Source organism: Nerophis ophidion, linkage group LG27 (genome assembly GCF_033978795.1).
Source record: "Nerophis ophidion isolate RoL-2023_Sa linkage group LG27, RoL_Noph_v1.0, whole genome shotgun sequence".
NCBI lineage: Eukaryota > Metazoa > Chordata > Actinopteri > Syngnathiformes > Syngnathidae > Nerophis > Nerophis ophidion.
This window is the reverse complement of record NC_084637.1, coordinates 29,968,846-29,977,413: the sequence shown is the minus strand read 5'-3', so window position 1 is coordinate 29,977,413 and position 8,568 is coordinate 29,968,846.

Here is an 8,568-nt window from a genome sequence, read left to right as displayed (position 1 = left end):
GGCGTGGCATGGAGGCAATCAGCCTGTGGCATTGCTGAGGTGTTATGGATGCCCAGGATGCTTCAATAGCGGTCTTTAGCTCATTGGCATTATTGGGTCCGGTGTTTTTCAGCTTCTTCTTCACAATACCCCACAAATTCTCTCATAATGGCAGCTACTCTTTCCATCTTAAAGATATTAAAATATATATATTTGGGAATGATTGAAAAGCTTAACGGGCCGCATGTTAATTTGCCCAGGCCAGCTAAAAATCATACTCTGTCCTGTGGTAACAAGCACAACATCATAAAGCAAAACAATCCTTAAAGGGGAACATTATCACGATTTCAAAATGGTTAAAAACAATAAAAATCAGATCCCAGTGGCTTGTTGTATTTTTTGAAGTTTTTTTTTACCGGTCTCGGAATATCCCTAAATAAAGCTTTAAAGTGCCTTATTTTCGACTCTCTGCGAAGACACTGGCCATTTCCCTGTGACGTCACACAGTGCTGCCAATGTAAACAAACAATGGGAATACCACAGCAAGATATAGCGACATTAGCTCGGATTCAAACTCGGATTTCAGCGACTTAAGCGATTCAACAGATTACGCATGTATTGAAACAGATGGTTGGAGTATGAAAATATTGAAGAAGAAACTGAAGCTATTGAGCGAATAGCTATTGACACTATTCATAGCCATAGCATGGCCGAATAGCTGCGTTAGCATCACTGGTAAAATGTGCGGACCAAACGATCAGGACTTTCGCATCTTTTGACACTGGAGCAACTTAAATCCGTTGATTGGTAAGTGTTTTTTTTCGCATTAAACGTAGGTGGAAGGAAACGTTATATAGTTGCAAATGCATCTACAGGTTATCCATACATCTCTGTGCCATGTCTGCTTTAGCACCGCCGGTAAATAGCATGTTAGCATCGATTAGCGTAGCATGTTAGCATCGATTAGCTGGCAATCAACATCAACAAAACTCACCTTTGTGATTTCGTTGACTTTATCGTTGCAAATGCATCTGCAGGTTATCCATACATCTCTGTGCCATGTCTGTCTTTGCATCGCCGGTCAAATGTGGAGACACTCTGGCACATTCAATGGGGGTCTGGCGGCAGATTTCTTGCCAGTGGTGCAACTTGAATCCCTCCCTGTTAGTGTTGTTACACCCTCCGACAACACACCGACGAGGCAAGATGTCTCCAAGGTTCCAAAAAATAGTCAAAAAAACGGAAAATAACAGAGCTTAGACCCGGTGTTTGTAATGTGTTGAAAATGAAAATGGCGGCTGTGTCACCTCGGCGACGTCACATTCTGACGTCATCGCCTCCAGCGCGATAAACAGAAAGGCGCTTAATTCGCCAAAATTCACCCATTTAGAGTTCGGAAATCGGTTAAAAAAATAGATGTTCTTTTTTCTGCACCATCAAGGTATATATTGACGCTTACATAGGTCGGGTGATAATGTTCCCCTTTAAATGCCTCATCCCACTTTAATTTGAGTCAAACCGTGCCTTCGCAGAACAAACATAGGACCACAATTTCCCGAATGGTATGTAGACGCCACAGACGGGGTGCTGAGCCCGATTCTGGTCGGTTGCCAAATGCGGCGAGCGAGCGAGCGTCCTATGCAAGCCTGGACGTGAGTCAGCCGGGGGAAATTAGCATGCCTTCTTCGTCACGACGTGGCGCCTCATAGCCAGTTTGTCAAAAAAAAAAAAAAAAAGGCAGCAGTGTAGCGACAAAGAATCCTCCCTTTATGCGACCCTCTGAGTCTTCCCAAGGAAGGGAAACGTGGAAGAAACTGGAACCGGTGAAATTATCAGGTGGTGTTATCAAAATGACTTTTTTTAAACCCTGAATTCCACAGCCTTTAAAACAGGACATACCTGTGCTTCACTGGAAAAGGTAGAAACATGTGTCTTGGAATGTATTTATTAGTCCAGAATGGTACATGTCTTGTGCCTTGAGGGTGAGAAAAGAACTTATCCTGCACCTTTCTGTGCTGTTGTCAGAAGATCTGGGGTGGAGTGCATGGGTTTTGACTTGCACCTTTGCATAAAACCTTCATCTGCAAGCGTCGTCTGGCTTGTTTCTACACGCCGAAGAACTAACTGTCAACAATCTGCGGCTGAACCAGAGGAACCTACGGGGACTTGCAATAAAACCCAAAGAACCAATCAGGCTGACGAAAAGGGCATTTAGACTACTCGGGGATGAAGTGGTCTGGCTTAGAGAAGGTGATGGTCTCTTTCAAAGCACTTGGAAAGGAATTAAGCGTCCGGGGAAATTAAATACCTAGGTTGGATATCAATCAATCAATGTTTATTTATATAGCCCTAAATCGCAAATGTCTCAAAGGACTGCACAAACCATTACGAGTACGACATCCTCGGAAGAACCCACAAAAGGGCAAGGAAAACTCACACCCAGTGGGCAGGGAGAATTCACATCCAGTGGGACGCCAGTGACAATGCTGACTATGAGAAACCTTGGAGAGGACCTCAGATGAGGGGGGGCCGAAAGCAATGGATGTCGAGCGGGTCTAACATGATACTGAGAAAGTTCAATCCATAGTGGCTCCAACACGGCCACGAGAGTTCAGTTCATAGCGGATCCAAGACAGCAGCGAGAGTACTGTCCACAGGAAACCATCTCAAGCGGAGGCTGATCAGCAGCGTAGAGCTGTCCCCAACTGATACACAGGCGAGCGGTCCATCCTGGGTTTCGACTCTGGACAGCCAGTACTTCATCCATGGTCATCGGACCGGACCCCCTCTACAAGGGAAGGGGGGGACATAGGAGAAAAAAGAAAATAAGCGGCAGATCAACTGGTCTAAAAAGGAGGTCTATTTAAAGGCTAGAGGATACAGATGAGTTTTAAGGTGAGACTTAAATGCTTCTACTGAGGTAGCATCTCGAACTGTTACCGGGAGGGCATTCCAGAGTACTGGAGCCCGAACGGAAAACGCTCTATAGCCCGCAGACTTTTTTTGGGCTTTAGGAATCACTAATAAGCCGGAGTTTTTTGAACGCAAATTTCTTGCCGGGACATATGGTACAATACAATCGGCAAGATAGGATGGAGCTAGACCATGTAGTATTTTATACGTAAGTAGTAAAATACTACTTATGTAGTATTTTACTACTTAGGTAAAGTGTTTGTTGAACACACACTCTCTTATGGGCATGCAATAATGCATTTTTTGTTTGTTATTGTAAAAATGGGCAATTAATAAAACCTGCTGTGCACAATGAAGTGGATTGTACCATGCTGTACAGAAACTAATGCAGACCTATTGTTCTAATCCAGACCTGGGCCATTGTTTTGACCCGGGGGGCCACATTTAGAGAAAAAAATGTGTCTGTTTTCTAAGAACACTAATACAAAACCTCACAATAATGTCTGATTGAATGCTAAAAACATTATGACAGACTGCCTTAAAAAACATAATGGAATTTTACATTTTTCTATGAAGGATAAAATACTGAATATTGACACAATTTGAACATCACATTTCCTTTCGATCGAGACATTTTACAATCACCGCAAAAATGCAACAAACAGTGAAATATGAACAAAATAAACCCACCTACAATCTGATATATCTGATATATCACTAAGCTTTAGAGCAGGGGTAGGGAACCTATGGCTCGCGAGCCAGATGTGGCATCTGGCTCTCGGATAAATCTTAGCTGACATTGCTTAATATGATAAGTAATGAATGATACCACTTGTAATCACAGTGTTAAAAATAATGTTCAAAATATAAAACATTCTCATGCATTTTTAATCCATCCATCTGTTTTCTACCGCACCCATTCAAGAATTTGTGTTAATGGTAAGAAGTTATTTATTTATTATTGGTTAGTGTGGGGCTTGCCCTCCTGGGTTTTGTCAGACCACCAAGGACCAACATGAGAGCCTGTTTCAGGGTTACAATATTGTTTTATTTTTCAATAAGTCTCTCAGTTGCTTTCCAGCAATTGTATTTTTCTCTTTCGTTTTCGCTCGCGCTCTGGCTCCAGCCCCAACCCCGTCTCTCCTCCTGGCTGCTGCTTATAACAGAGCGACAGGTGATTAGATAACAAGGCCCAGGTGGGCCATCTACGCACCTGTCGCTGATTTCGAGGCCGGTCCTGGCACACCCCGCTTCGCTGCAGGCCCGCAGGTCACGCCCCCTCCACAGTTAGCTTCAGAATAACAATGTTATTACAAAGAATAAGAGACCTATTATACTCTAAAAAGGTTGGTCTTACTTAAAAATGCACACATTTAGTTTTGTTCAGTGTAAAAAAAATATTATATGGCTCTTACGGAAATACATTTTAAAATATTTGGCTTTTTGGCTCTCTTAGCCAAAAAGGTTCCCGACCCCTGCTTTAGAGCTTTGTTGCGAAAATGTCCTTGCACATCTGTGGAAACGCTCCCCGCCGACACTGCTTGGTGCCTCGTCTGAGCTGCTGTGACGTAGATGAACATAGTAACTTATTAGATGACCATAGTAACTTGTATATTATCCATAAGCACGTATTCCAACCATTGAAAGACTTAGAATAGTTGAAGACTAACGATCATTAGAAAACATCACTACACATCTGTGGAGAGGCGGAGCCGACGGTCCGACAGAGCAGTAGGGCACGCTGTAGTCCGGCCCAAGATGGCGGAGAGGATTCGGAGTAATCTTGCAAGCGGCGAGGCGGGGCGTGCCGGGAGCGACGCCGCAGACGAGATCAGGTGCGGGGGTCGCGCACCTGGCCACAATGGTTTCTCCTCTCAGTGTATAAAAGGGGATAAGGAGGAGAGATCGGGGCGAAAGGAGGGGGAGAGTCCGCAGCAGTGGCTGAGGAGCAGAAACAATGGGAAGCAAGACACGAGAGACGGAGACGCGGCCGACTAAAGCGCGGACCGGAGAGCGAGCAGCGGGAGCGGTGATGGCGCAAAAGATATCCTTTATTGGATGTCAAACCCGGTGATCGAGAATGTCCTTCCTGGGTGGTCCATTGAACCCGCACAGCGGCTTAAGTCGTTCACAACCTCATAATGGCAGCTACACTTTCCATTTTAAAGATTTGAAAAAAATATTTGGGACTGTCCGGCGGGCCAGATTGAAAAACTTAACGGGCCACATGTGGCCCCCGGGCCTTAATTTGCCCAGACCTGGTGTATGTTATACAGGACTGTCTCAGAAAATTCGAATATTGTGATAAAGCAAGAAATCTGCGTTCAAAAGAATCCGGCTTATTAGTGATTCCTAGAGCCCAAAAAAAGTCTGCGGGCTATAGAGCGTTTTCCGTTCGGGCTCCAGTACTCTGGAATGCCCTCCCGGTAACAGTTCGAGATGCTACCTCAGTAGAAGCATTTAAGTCTCACCTTAAAACTCATCTGTATACTCTAGCCTTTAAATAGACCTTTTTAGACCAGTTGATCTGCCGCTTCTTTTCTTTCTCCTAAGTCCCCCCTCCCTTGTGGAGGGGGTCCGGTCCGATGACCATGGATGAAGTACTGGCTGTCCAGAGTCGAGACCCAGGATGGACCGCTCGTCGGGACCCAGGATGGACCGCTCGCCTGTATCGATTGGGGACATCTCTACGCTGCTGATCCGCCTCCGCTTGAGATGGTCTCCTGTGGACGGGACTCTCGCTGCTGTCTTGGATCCGCTTTGAACCGAACTCTCGCGGCTGTGTTGGAGCCACTATGGATTGAACTTTCACAGTATCATGTTAGACCCGCTTGACATCCATTGCTTTCGGTCCCCTAGAGGGGGGGTTGCCCACATTTGAGGTCCTCTCCAAGGTTTCTCATAGTCAGCATTGTCACTGGCGTCCCACTGGATGTGAATTCTCCCTGCCCGCTGGGTGTGAGTTTTCCTTGCCCTTTTTGTGGGTTCTTCCGAGGATGTTGTAGTCGTAATGATTTGTGCAGTCCTTTGAGACATTTGTGATTTGGGGCTATATAAATAAACATTGATTGATTGATTGATAAAGTCCATTATTATTATATATAACTAAAAACATGAAAATGTCAAACATTCTGGATTCATTACACATCAACTGAAATATTGCAAGCCTTTTAATATTTTAATATTGCTGATTATGGCATACAGCTTAAGAAAATTCAAAAATCCTATTTCAAAAAATTTGAATATTTTCTCAGACCAAGTAAAAAAAAACGATTTATAAAAGTAAAACAAAATTAAACATTTGAAAATGTTAATTAATGCACTCAGTACTTGGTTGGGAATCCTTTTGCACGGATTACTGCATCAACGCGGCGTGGCATGGAGGCAATCAGCTGAGGTGTTATGGATGCCCAGGATGCTTCAAAAGCGGCCTTTAGCTCATTGGCATTATTGGGTCTGGTGTCTTTCAGCTTCTTCTTCACAACACCACACAAATTCTCTGTGGGGTTCAGGTCAGGGGGAGTTGGCAGGCCAATCGCGGACAGTAATGCCATGGTCCGTACACCAGTTACTGCTGGTTTTTGGCACTGTGGGCAGGTGCCAGATCACGCTGGAAAATTAAAATCATCATAAATATTTGGAAGACTTACGGTCATTAGAAAACATGGGTGCACATCATAATGGCAGCTTCACTTTCCATCTTAAAGATCTAAAAAAATTTTTTGGGGAAGATTGAAAAGCTTAACGGGCCGCATGTGGCCCCCGGGTCTTAATTTGCCCAGGTCTGGACTAATCCCTCTCTTTTTTCTGATAGAGTGTAATGTAGCAGCTTTGTTACCTGACGTGACCTCGAACCGTTCACATGTGCTCTCCGAAACCCAGGCGAGGAGCCAAGTGATGCGTTTTTTGTCGACGAGCAATATGCAGCCGTCTTGTCTTTTGCATCCCATCATGCAGTGGTTGTTTTACTCCTTTGGCTCTTTCGGTATCGTACTGCTCCGGTGAAGATGACTCGTGGTGACATCCAGAGGTAGGGGAAAGTAAGACCGTGGCGGATATGGTTCTGAATTGGAAGCAGAAAATGAACAGGAAGACAATGCCTTGGGGTCCAAACAAGCCAAGATTGCATGTGAAGTCCTCGTTTTTTTTTGCTAAAACCTAAAGATGCGGTGAGGACAATGACCTGAAAGGACAAATAGTGGTGAATATACAGTAGCACTAAATATAATACACATGTCTCTTTGATTAAGGAGCGGATATTGGGGGGGAAAAAGGAGCAAATGTTTTTCAAAGCGCTTTAATTATGAATGAGAACAGCTGCGGCAAAACTGCAGAAACTAACAAAACCAGATGCAAGGTTGTGGCGCCCAGTCCTCCACTGGCGCGGTTCGAGGCAAAGCGCAAATAATTTAGTTATGCTGATAAATATCTGCGGGCATCCGCTTTCTCACGCGACATTATGAGTTCTTACATTTTGAAAATGTTCTTACCAACTTCCTCCCCCTTGTTAATGAGCGTTATAGTAAGTGTACAGTAGATGACATTTAAAGGCCTACTGGAAGCCACTACTACCGACCACGCAGTCTGATAGTTTATATATCAATGATGAAAATATTAACATCGCAACACATGCCAATAGTTTACTAAATTGCAATTTGAAATTTCGCACTGAAGTATCCTGTTGAAAACGTTGCGGTGAGAGAGAGAGTATGGGGTATCGGACTGTCTTATTGTGGCGGTCCACTCCCTGTATGATCAGTGCCAGAGCTTGGTCCGCATTGCCAGCAGTAAGTCGAACACATTTCCAGTGAGGGTTGGACTCCGCCAAGGCTGTCCTTTGTCACCGATTCTGTTTATAACTTTTATGGACAGAATTTCTAGGCGCAGTCAAGGCGTTGAGGGGTTCCGGTTTGGTAACCGCAGGATTAGGTCTCTGCTTTTTGCAGATGATGTGGTCCTGATGGCTTCATCTGACCGGGATCTTCAGCTCTCGCTGGATCGGTTCGCAGCCGAGTGTGAAGCGACCGGAATGAGAATCAGCACCTCCAAGTCCGAGTCCATGGTTCTCGCCCGGAAAAGGGTGGAGTGCCATCTCCGGGTTGGGGAGGAGACCCTGCCCCAAGTGGAGGAGTTCAAGTACCTAGGAGTCTTGTTCACGAGTGAGGGAAGAGTGGATCGTGAGATCGACAGGCGGATCAGTGCGGCGTCTTCAGTAATGCGGACGTTGTACCGATCCGTTGTGGTGAAGAAGGAGCTGAGCCGGAAGGCAAAGCTCTCAATTTACCGGTCGATCTACGTTCCCATCCTCACCTATGGTCATGAGCTTTGGGTCATGACCGAAAGGATAAGATCACGGGTACAAGCGGCCGAAATGAGTTTCCTCCGCCGTGTGGCGGGTCTCTCCCTTAGAGATAGGGTGAGAAGCTCTGCCATCCGGGAGGAACTCAAAGTAAAGCCGCTGCTCCTTCACATCGAGAGGAGCCAGATGAGGTGGTTCGGGCATCTGGTCAGGATGCCACCCGAACGCCTCCCTAGGGAGGTGTTTAGGGCACGTCCAACCGGTAGGAGGCCACGGGAAAGACCCAGGACACGTTGGGAAGACTATGTCTCCCGGCTGGCCTGGGAACGCCTCGGGATCCCCCGGGAAGAGCTAGACGAAGTGGCTGGGGAGAGGGA